Here is a 12,171-nt window from a genome sequence, read left to right as displayed (position 1 = left end):
ATTTTACGTTTAATCGGGAGTTCTGTTGATAGGTGGTGCAGTTTGCTATTTGGGCTGACGAGGTCTGTTGGTTGGTAAGGTTTCGAGTGAGTTGTTTCAATGGAATTATCTTTTAATTTGTAGGAGTCTCTTTATTCAAGTGCTCTTTTCGGATGGAAGGGTGGTCTTACAACGTCCAAGTTGCTGCAAATTCGACGCCGAGTTTTATGCATGCTGGCACAGGTTCTTAGTCCAATGGTATAGGGGCTCTCTGCTAGGTCTTGGTGATAAGTGGAGTGGGAAAGGAAGGTCGTTTTATAGGTGTTTTGGACCGTCTTCAGGTGTTTGATTTTTTTTTTATTCTTGGAACGTTGGGTGTTATGATTGGGTTTTTATTGTGCCTTTTTTTTAATAATTTTTGAAGTTCTTACTAATATGTTAGTACTTGGTGTTTGCCATGTTAGGTTTAATGACTCGTCTAGGGTTTCGATGAAAAACTAAATTCAAGGGATCTAATTGAATGCGTTTATTGTATTCAGAAATACACACCTAAAAGCAGCTTATGCAGAAGAGCATATATAAGATACCACTGCTATAAACTCTGGCCATAATCATAATTTTATTCTTAGTTCTTGGATGGGTTGCCTACTTGTATGAATTAAGTAATATTGTTGTGTGGATTCACTGGAATATTAGTTCAAACAATAATGTTAATTTAATTAAATAAAAAATTGATACAAATCGATTAAAATATTTTTTAATATTTTTAAAATTTTAATAAATTTTATCGTTCCAAAAATATTGCTTGTGGAAAAGGTGAAGCTTCCATATATTTTCTAATCAAGGTGGAAAAGAAGTAAGCCATTGATTTGCTATTTTTCTTTTCTTTGTCGATGGTGGACATTAGTGGTGTCATCATCATCATTTTTTTATTACTATAAAATATGTGTGAAAAGAAAAAGTTAAGTCATTCAAAATTTTAAAGAATAAGTCTTAAATTAATCCAAAGTTTAATTTCAATAAAATAAAAATTGAGAACAATTATTAAATTTAGCGTCTAATTTAAATAAAAGAAATTTATATTGCAATGTGAGAAAAGTTATTAAATATTGATTTAACTCTATATAATTTTAAAATATATATGAAACATCGTTGTATATAGGGGTGTGCAAAATTCGGGTAAAACCGAAAAAATTCGGTTAACCGACCGAATTCGGTTAATCGGTCGGTCAATCGAATTTTTTCGGTCGGAGGTCGGTTAATTATTTTTTGATTTTTCGGTTAACGGTTAATTCGGTTTGAAACCGGTCGGTTAACCGAATTTTTTCGGTTTAACCGAAAAAATTAATAAATAAAATTATAATATATAAATAGGCCCACTATTCACCTAAACCCAATCCAAACCCAAGTATTCAACCCAACCCAATTACCCAACCCAACCCAATCATAAAAATTACAAATAATTTAATAAATAAAAATAAAATTCTAAAACTAAAGTCTAAAAGTCTAAAAATAATTTAATTATGTAGTGATTCAATTCGGTTAATTATATCAAAACATTAATATAACAAACAACTCACCTCAATAGCTTTAAAAAGAAAATCCACTGAATCTGAATCTGTATGTTGGCCTAATAATGAGGTCCCCTACCCAGATGTAATATGGGTTTAAGTTACGTTAAACGCGTTGTCTTATCAATCTGTATGTTAACCTAATAATGAGGGTATTTCCTCATCCAGATATGATATGAGCTCGAGTTGCGTTAACCACGTTATTCTTCTCTCATAATTCAAAATGATTTTCCATTGAGAAGCAATTGCAATTAAAAGTTAAAAGACAATAACCATCAAAATAGAAAAAGAAGAAGAAGAGTACCTTAACAATCTATATTAAGTCTTCTCCCTGTAATTTGCGCCAGCTCCTTTGTCACTTCTTCTTCATTATCAATCACACGTAAACCCAGTTTTTTTTTTCTTCTTCTTTTTTGCCAAGTTCCTACACTTCCAAACCCTCCTTTTTATTCTTAATCCCCAGTCGAGCAATTCTTGGCTCCTCAATTAAAGAATCTCACCGTTCCCATCCTCCAAATAAAATAAATTATAAACTTGACTGCTTTACCAAACCCACTTTCGAAACATCGAAAGAATCGTCCATTAAAATAACCAAGAACATAGACTAACAGCTCTACTAATTGAAAGCAACATATTCCACTCATCCTCACATCATTAACATTCCAATCATTTCTCACTTCATCCTTATTGTAATTTTATTTTTTAGAATATTATTTAGTTCAAATTTAATATTAAAATTATTTTACCAAATAAGTTGTACTTGAATTGGTGCTCGAAAAATTTAACTCCTATGCAAATATTGTCGACATTGGCCTGATTCTAGCTTTTAAATTGAAGGAAAGAACACACTTAAATACACTCAAATTTATGTTTTACTTATTATTACAATAATAACAATATTAATTAAATTAAAACTCAACTGAAAACGTGATTATCACCTGCTTAATTAACATAACACATTAAACATACCCAACAAACAATTAGGAAGTGAACGTCTTTTTTTTTTTTTTTTATTAGTAATTAACTACTTAAGAAGAGAATCAGAGTCTTAATATTCAAATAGATATGTTTTGCTTATATGTATGTAATAAAATACATAGCTCATTTTTAATGCCGGAAGTTGTGAGAAATAGCATAATTTTCAAATTTTTAGATAATTTTTTTACTTTCACCCTTTAGAAAATTAAAATTTTACTCTAATCCCTCAGCTTAACATGTGCCACATGTTGATTTAAGTCTACATCTCTATGATCGAACATCATTAGGTGTTTAAAGTATATTACGAGTTTATGTGTGTCACATTTTAGAAATCGGGTTGGAAGAAATTGAATTAATGAAATTAAGAGTGGTTATGTCATGATTTTAAATTAAAATTGTAAAAATTATGCAAAATGAGTTTATCTGGTTTAATGGTTAAATGTTGTGCTTTTGTGTGGGAGGTTTTGGGTTTAAACTCTTTCTCTTGCATTTTTGTTAATTTTTGTCCAACCTCTTGCCTTTGATATTAGAGTTATATGTTATTTTTGTTCAGCTAATGACAAGAGTAAGTATGTTGGTTCAGTGATAAGACTTACATTTAGGTTTTGTATTTGAATCCTCATGTGTGTAAATTGAAATTTTTTATTTATTTTAAATTCTGGGAAAAATCTAATAAGGATAAGGTATATGATATTGAGATTAGTGCGGAAGTAGTTAGTTTTCAAAAATTTTTATTTTTGAAATTCTAAACTTTTTTGCCAAAGTCCTCCACATTCTGCCGTACACTTCTTGCTACACTATTCATTTTAATTATTTATTTTTTTCTCTCCTCTTTTTCATGCTCCATTTCTGAATTTTTCATTCTTTATGCTTTAGAAGTTTTGTTGTTTTTCTTTCTCGTTTTGCCATACGGTTGCCTCTTGTGTTATTCCATTCGTACGTTGTCGAATCTCTGTTACTTCTTTGGGTAAGTGTGGTGGTTGTTTATTTCAGGAAGGTGGTTTTTGGGTATTTGATTTGAGAAATTTTTAGTCAGTGGTACTTGCTTTTTGATGACTCTCTTTGGTGTGGGAATCTGTCAGGTGAGGTTTGTGAATCGCATGACTTACTTTTGGCAAATTAGAGGTTTTTGAGGACTATCGTTTCTATTCGGTAAGTGGTCGAATGCTGAATTAGTTACCTGGAATTAGTGTTTTGATACTAAAATTGGTTGTTTAAATCCTGTGTGCTAGACCGTGTGTGACACACAGTCTAGTGTATTTGGGCCACAAGAGCATGTGTGAGACCATGTGAGTCACACGGGCTAGCTAATATTTTTGTAAAATATTATTTATTCAATGTTTACCATTTGGTGAGTTATGAAGATAGAGATTTATCGATAGAAGAAAGGAGCAAAAAAAATTGAACATCGAAGTCAAGGACTTCAACTAACGCCCCTGCAGCAAGCACAATGCCTCAACGCCTAAATCCGCGCACTCCTGCTCCGAGCTCTAGTGCCCTTGCAACCCGGTCCTTGAGTGACTTAAGCTTGACGCCTTTGCGCTCAAGATAAGGTGCCCCAATACCACTAGCACACCCTTATGCGCGATTGGACCATTATTCGTTGGCACACTTGTTCAAGGCAACACCCCAACGCCTCAATTTTCGAACCGATGCACTAGATTTGGTACCCGTGTTCCAAGTGCGAGGCCCCTGCATGCAATAGGAGCATCTTCGTAGTCTATAAATCAAACAAATATTTTACCTTTGGTTAGAGTTTATCACCATTTATTTTTCAAAAAGTTTTAATTGTTACGCTCTTTGTTTTAGTTTTTTATTACATAACCTTTTTTATTTACTTTACTAGTTTTTACTTAACAATAAAATTATCACCGATTTATGTGGATATAATTCTACTTGCTACTTTTTACTAATTTATATTTTCAAGTGTTTTTACTCTATGATTATGCCACATCATCACTAGAAAATTAAAAAAAATATATAAAATTTTAGGTGGTGATTTGGTACAAATATAATTTTAGAGTGTCGCATACAGTATTCTAATAATTGGACCAATGGTTAAATCGATCAGACCACTGGATCTGGATCCAATTGGTTTTATCAATTCAATGGTTAAACCAACAATAATCAATAAATAATTAAAAATCATAAAAAATAAAAAAAATTATTAAACCTATTCAACTATTGGTTTGTATACTATTTTTTTTTATTTTATCGATTTCGAGTAGTTTTCGATTCAATTGATTTGAGCCTTTTGTTTTGACTAGTATATCGATCGGTTCTTTGTAGTGTTTTGACCTGCCAATTAAGTCATGTTCCAAGAACATCAATCACATCATCAAATCTTGATAGAATCCAAGTTCAATGATTAAAATAAATCTAGTTGTCAAATTCAAATATTAAAGTGAACAAAAGACATATAAATAACGAAATGAACATAATTACCTAATTCAAGGTTCAAAAATTATATTATCTCAAATTTTAATTTCAACATTCACGTAATCTAAATGGCTTTCTTATTCACATGATATGGCTTTCAATACATGAAGAAAAATTATACTTTTAAATTTTCAGAGAGATTTATTGTAAAAAATTTTAATGCACTATTTGATACTTAAGTTTGACTTTAAGGTCAATTTGATAATCAAGTTTAGCTTTAAGATTTAATTTGGTACCCGAAAACATATGTTCCAATGAATGACACGTGTGCCTGGTAAAAAATATATGTACTCAATTGAGATAAAGAAAAATAAAATAAAATGCCAAATAGAATGTTTAAGTCAAACTCAATGTGCCAAATTGGGACAAGAAAAACCTCGAGTGTCAAATAGGAAAAAAAAAAAGAAGATCAAGTGTTAAATTGAATATTGAAGCCAAACTCAAATACCGAATTGAGACAAAAAATTCAAGTATCAGATTAAATATTGATTAACAGTCTCAGCCCTAACTTTGTACAACCATCCAATAAACCACATCATCCCAAACTAATGTTGTTTGATTCGGACATGACCTGTCAGTAGTATCGGTTGGACTGGAAATCGGTTGGAGTACAAGTCTGGAGATGGGTATTGAACTGAAGAACTAGTACAAGCCAAATGAACTGAGAAAAAAAAACAATTGAACTTGGACGACTGAATCAAATTTTTAAATTTCTTTTATAAATATTCAATATTATTTCATTGAGCTGAATGATTTAACAACTTAATAGCCTAATCGATTTAATCATTTTGATGGTTGATTCTGTGGGTGGCAGGCATGTAAATCCAATTCCAAACATCAATTCCCACACGTGTATGTTGGTTGAATATTTGAAGCAAATTACATTGAAAATCCCCAAACTTCAAACAAATACAAATATTTTGACTAGCTACTATTTACGAGTTCAACAAATTGTCTAAAGGTTCTTTTCTTTTTGACCAAACAATTAGCCCTCTTCTCAGCTCATTCATCAGTGCTGAAGACATGCATCACATCAATCACTGTACTATATTTTTCATTGAAAAAAATAGATAAATTGATGATTATGCGTTGAATGAAGGAGAAAAATAACCCTTTCGTATACTATGTGGAAGCTTATTTTGGTGTTTTATGTATAAAGAGCATAGTAATAATTTTAGTACTAAGACTTTTATTTAAAGCAAATTTGGCTTGATTAGGGGTTTTTGTTTTTTTACCTTTTTCAGTAAAGGCGACTGCTGGGGAACTGGAAAAGGTCCACATCAAAATCCTAATATGGTCCAACGCCATGGTGTTGGAATACTATTGGCCAACCTCATAAAGAAATGGTTTCCTTTTGACAATGTGACGCAGTTTCCATATCTGGAACCTCCGTGAAGGGAAACCTTGTCTCTGTATAAATGCCAAGGCGGATTTCAAAACATGTAGTCATATAATACCCACCACCAGCCAGTTCCAGCATGGCCTCTCAAATCATAAATTTATTCTCTAAGAAACTCACAGATACTGATATCAAGAAGAGGTTGGCCATTCCGACAGAAACCCTGTCTTCCTTGCCAAGTTTTAATGGAAGTCATGCCGTCAGAATACATCTTAGGTGCAACACAAGGGTTTGGCCAATTGTCTGTACTGTCCGTAAACAAGGGTACAAGAAACCTGTTTTCTCCCATGGATGGAGAAAATTTGTTGTTCATAATGAACTTAGAATTGGTGATAGAATCACCATTTACAAAGTGCAACATCAAGGTGGTTCTTCTAATTCCCACTTTAGGGTTGAAGTGGAGAAGCAACCAGCTGCTGCCAGCAACCAGCACGGGAATGGTGGAAGTGCAACTGAAACTGAAGCTGAAGCTACTGAAATCAACTTGTTTGGTATCGCAGAGGGAGGTGGTGCAATGGCCGCCTATGGTAGTGGCACTAGCGGTGAACATGCCGCTGGAGAAGCATGTTGCAACGTTATTAGTATTAATCATCATCAAGGCCTTAGCTTGGACTTGACTTTGGCACCGCTCACTTAAAAACCAAGCTACGGGATAGGGTTTGGAAACCCAAATCTGTTTCCACTGGTGTGCTAGACCTTGGACATGCTTCTTGAAGTTGTTTTTGTAGTCAGTTTTTTTAGTTTTCTCTATATATTCAGGGTTTAACATAGGGTTTATGGCTGCACCAAAGTCTTGCTGGTATTATTTTTTCAATCTGCTTTGGTTGTCATGTTTCTTTGGGTTTGTTTTTATCTAGGATGTTTGTACTTACAGGCTCGTGTGAGTTATATAACTTCGGAGATAATGTTAATTTAGATTTTAATATTTACAATTTTTTAAAATTTGGTTTTTATTTTTATTTAGTTAAATTTAATTTTTCAAAAAGAGATGAAGTTAATCATCAACCTTTCAAATATAGTAAAATTAGTGTTTTAACGGGAATACTTACTAAACCGTTATACTTTTAAACATGATTTTTTTTTAATTTTTATGAACTTTTTATATATTTTACAATTTTTCGATTTTGTTGACATGTCATGTATAATAAATAGTGTCATGCTCATATTAACATAAAATATACATGGACTACCACATAGATAATATCACCAATATCATTTAAAAAAGTTAATATTTTAGTCAATATAATTTCTATTAAAAACCATTCAATTTTTTAAAAAAATTTAACACAAACTAATTAAATTGAAATAAAATATAAATATTAAAAATTAAATTAATGCGTTTTTAATATATTTAATAGATTAAAGTAGCTGCTTGATTTGAATTTTCATTTGGTTTCATGAGTGGGGTATTAAAATATTAGAAAGACACCCATTTTTACTAGTTGACTTTTACTTTTTAAGGTTAAATATTCGTGCGGTTTTAGAATCATGGTGTTTCATGGGGAAAATACCTAGAAAAAAGCATGCAAATTCTTGGGCATGCAATCTTTTCAGTACCCAGATATTATTTGAGTTCGTGGAGGGAACCAGGATGTGTGTCGTTTGGATATGTTACTCTTTTTGTCTGTGTTCTTTTTTTTTTTTTGTAAGTTCGCTTCGCTTGTTGTGTTACTGTTTTTTGCTTTTGTTGTGTTACAGTTGCAGAATAATATTCTCTTGTCTTAAATACTTTTTTGTTTTATTATTATTATTTTCTTTTTCTGAGATGATTGTTGTGTCAAGGAAAATTGACACAGCTTCTTCACCATGTCCTTCACTTTAACACACAGTCTCTTCCTTTCACAACTACAACAGACCCATCTCAGATTCACCTTCAAACCCCACACATCAAAACCCATTGTTTCTTCACCATCAAAACTCAGTTACCGTCTCATAGTCAGTTCTCTCAGTCATAATTCCGAACTCTTATCGGTCACTCAAGCAAAACCCAGATGGGAGAACATGTTATCCACTGCTGCTAGCTTGTACCCTTTGTATGTGACTGTTGGTGGCATTGTGGCTTGTTTGAAACCATCTGCTTTTGCTTGGTTCGTGGAGAGAGGACCTTCTTCATATAGCTTCTCGCTTGGGTTGATTATGTTGGCTATGGGCTCACTTTAGAACTCAAGAACTTGCTCAATTTGTTCACCCAAAGAAATCTTTCTGTGAGTTTTTTTTTTTTTTTTTGTACTTGTAATCTGAAAATTTCAGAAATGGGTTACTCTTCAACTTTCAATTTGAGTTGATTTTGCTTGAATTTGGGCTTGCCGATAAAGTGATTTTGCTTGAGTTTTTGCCTATGAACTGTTTTTTTTTTTCACCTACTTTGATCAGATTCTATTTGGATGTGTTGCTCAGTACACAATTATGCCAACTTTTGCTATGGTTATTAGCAAAACTTTGGGGCTTTCACCATCTCTTTCTGTTGGTTTGATTTTGCTAGGTTGTTGTCCTGGTGATGCTGCATGGCGTCCACTGTGGTAAGGGTACATTGAGTTGGTAAAAGTAACATGGAGGCCCTAAGTCAGATTGTGTTTTATTTATCTACTTAAAAAATTGCAAAGTAATCTCAGTTATAAATGGATGAAATTTTAACATAAAGGACTAATTTTCTCTTTTTTGATGTATAAGGATTTATTTGTCTATTTTATGAATAGAGGGATAAAATGTAATCTGACTCCGAGCATACGGGCTTTAATGGTATTTTTACCCATTTGATTCGTTTTAGCAAAGTTACCCTCAATTTTTTTTTGCTGAAAAAGTGTTGCAGGTGACCTTTTATTGCACGAGGAGACGTTTCGTTATCGACGGTAATGACGGTTTGCACTACTCTTGGTGCAGTGATCCTCACACCTCTTTTGACTATGGTTAGAGCAGGAACATATGTTCCTGTTGATGCTATTGGACTTTCCGTCAGCACCCTGCAGGTTTGGCCAATTCTATGCTTTGCCTCATACGATCTTCACATGTTGAGACTTGAGACGTATGCCACTGCCATATGTATATCATTTGATTGTCTGGGTCGATGTGGTTCTGCCTCATGCGATCTTCGACATGTCTAGATGTATGCCATTGCCATATGTTTTATCATTTGATCATGTTTTGTCTACGTCGATGTGGCTCTGCCTCATGCGATCTTCGACATGTCGAGATGTATGCCATTGCCATATGTTTTATCATTTGATCATGTTTTGTTCCAGGTGGTCATGGCTCAGGTTTTGCTCGGTTCTTACCTACAAAGAACATTTCCTTTGGTGGTGAAAATGATTACACCATTTGCTCCTTTATTGGCCGTTTTACTTTCATCGCTACTTGCATGCAGGTTATTCGTTCATCGACATTTATCTATTGGATACTCACTGGTTTTAGTTTTTACCTTCCATTCATTATTCCCTCTAACTTCTGGTTTCTGGGATTCCTTGCCAGCGTTTTCTCGGGAAATGTCGTCCGTTTTAAGTCCTCAATAGTTAATGCATCATTAGCTTCCAATGCCTCTTTACGGAGACCCCGTTGCCGTAATACTTTCCGTGATGTTGCTACATTTTACGGGTTTCTTTGTAGGGTGAGAATCACTAACTTGCTCCTCGTTTTTATTACACTCGGTACAAACTTCCAACGAAACTAAGGAACGACTCGACTTCACCATTTGCAGGTACATATCAGCAGCCATTTGTAGATTCCGAGAAGCAGAGCGGCGAGCAATATCAATCGAGGTACGCATCTCTGAGTTTTATACCAAATCCTTTATGAACTTTTCAAATATTGCATTACATGTATTTGATGAAATCTCCCACCCAGGTTAGCATGCAAAATTCTTCATTAGGAGTGGTATTGGCGACAACTCATTTCACTTCTCCGGTGGTAGCGTTACCGCCCGCCATATCGGCAGTGATTATGAATATTATGGGTAGCAGTTTAGGCTTCTTTTGGAGACAGATTAGTGGTTCAAAACAGGAACTTGAAGATCAAGAGTGAGGTTGAACTTGAAAATTGAAACCCACCCTTTTCTTTCTTTCTTCATCTTCATCATTTTGTATGTATGTATGTATGTAATCATCAAAGTCAATGATGTGTGTATTTTACATCGAAAGGGAAATCTAAATAACATGTTTTGCATTAATCAGAATGGCAATGGCAGCCATAAATGATTAACCTTTATTCTCACTTATCAATTTTTAAAAAATTTAAAACAAATGTGTAATAAAGAAGAGAGTATTTATATTTTACCATCTAATTAGTCAAAGTCAAAGTCAAAGGTTAAAATTTTATATTTGAAGTTGGCCTAAATAGGCCAATTGTCAACATCCACATGATATAGCTCTCAATACAACATGATAAAAAATAAATTATATTTTTAAAATTAAAATGAAAAGTATATCTATATTTTATTAAATGATTTTTATTACTTTTTTTTATTTTTTATATAATTTTTAAACAAAAGAATTTAAAATTAATATGTTTAGATATTGAATCAATGTTTTTTAATGGAGCTCTAAATAATTTTTATCACTACATAAATAATAATTTTTAAATAAAATTTTAAAAAGATTAACTTTTAACGTAAAATGTTTTTTTTCTCCAAATTTGTGTATAGATAATATCGTTGATTGCATTCATGTTAGAAGTTAACTTGATATTTAATTTTTACATACACATGCAACCATGTACAATTATTTCCTTTCTTTTTTTTAAATAAATATCAAAATTATATATAAAATTTAGTTTAACTGCAATTTGATATATAAATTTTGACTTGGTGTAATTATATATACGAAACTCTGATTTTAATTTAATTATATGCATCTAAAGAAATTGTTGAAAGATATGGAACGACTAATATGTGTACGAGGAAGCGCCCACTTCCTAATACACTACGCATATTTGTAAAATTGACAATTTATTAAATCAAAATTTCGGTCTGAATCTATTGGGTTGAGTAAGCTGCTCGACCATTGGACTACTCTAGCTTAGACAGGTTTTCTGAGAAAAAAATTGATTATTTTAAATTTTATCTTTTGATGTTTTTCAGATTTTGTAAATTCTAAATTCTAAAACAAAATTTTATCTTTAAAAAATTAATTTTAAAATTTTTATAAACTTAAATTCATATTTTTATTAAAAAACTTAAATTCAAAAATTCAAATCTTAACTATTATTTATTTTACCAAAATTTTGGTTCCTACACTATTTAATTTGTAATCAATACTTAATTTGTAATCAATCATTTGAATACTATTTATAAAAGAAACATTAATTCCATGATCAATGGAAGAAACCATTTTAGTCTAATGCTATCAACAGATTTTTTCCATTTGTGTTTATTTTAATAAAATTTTACTTGGCTCAGGCTAGCAAGTTATTCTTCTTTGGAGGCAGTTAATGACTAGCCGTCTTAGCTCAGTTGGTAGAGCGCGTGGCTTTTAACCACGTAGTTGTGGGTTTGATTCCCACAGACTGCGTTATGTCCTTTCGCTAACACAGATTTTGTTCTACAAATTGCGTGTGTCTAGTTGGATGGTTAGAATATGTTAATGATAAATTAGGCTATTAAGGTTTATATATTTTGTTAAAATGATTTTAATTATATTTTTTAGTTTCTTTTACCATCAATCTTTGATTTATTTTTTCAAATTACATCTTTAATAGATTTAATGAATAAATTCACAATTTTAATTTTTTTTCTTTTAAAGTGTTTTAGTCTTTCGTATATTTGTTTATTGACAATTTTTCTATTGAGTTAATTTTTTAGACAATTACATTTATTTT

At 32.0% G+C, this 12,171-nt stretch overlaps 1 non-coding gene and 1 pseudogene across 1 annotated transcript; both read left to right on the top strand.

Moving 5' to 3' along the window:
* Nucleotides 1-8,322: 8,322 nt before the first annotated feature.
* On the top strand, nt 8,323-10,442 carry LOC107898035 (probable sodium/metabolite cotransporter BASS1, chloroplastic; annotated as a pseudogene).
* A 1,349-nt stretch (nt 10,443-11,791) lies between these two features.
* TRNAK-UUU (transfer RNA lysine (anticodon UUU)) lies at nt 11,792-11,864 on the top strand. Its single transcript has one exon. It is a non-coding gene; the product is annotated as a tRNA-Lys (tRNA).
* Nucleotides 11,865-12,171: the final 307 nt, after the last annotated feature.

This window comes from Gossypium hirsutum, chromosome D04, assembly GCF_007990345.1.
Source record: "Gossypium hirsutum isolate 1008001.06 chromosome D04, Gossypium_hirsutum_v2.1, whole genome shotgun sequence".
In the NCBI taxonomy this organism is placed as follows: Eukaryota; Viridiplantae; Streptophyta; class Magnoliopsida; order Malvales; family Malvaceae; genus Gossypium; species Gossypium hirsutum.
The sequence above is the reverse complement of the archived record's forward strand: the minus strand, read 5'-3'. Positions and strand labels throughout refer to the sequence as shown.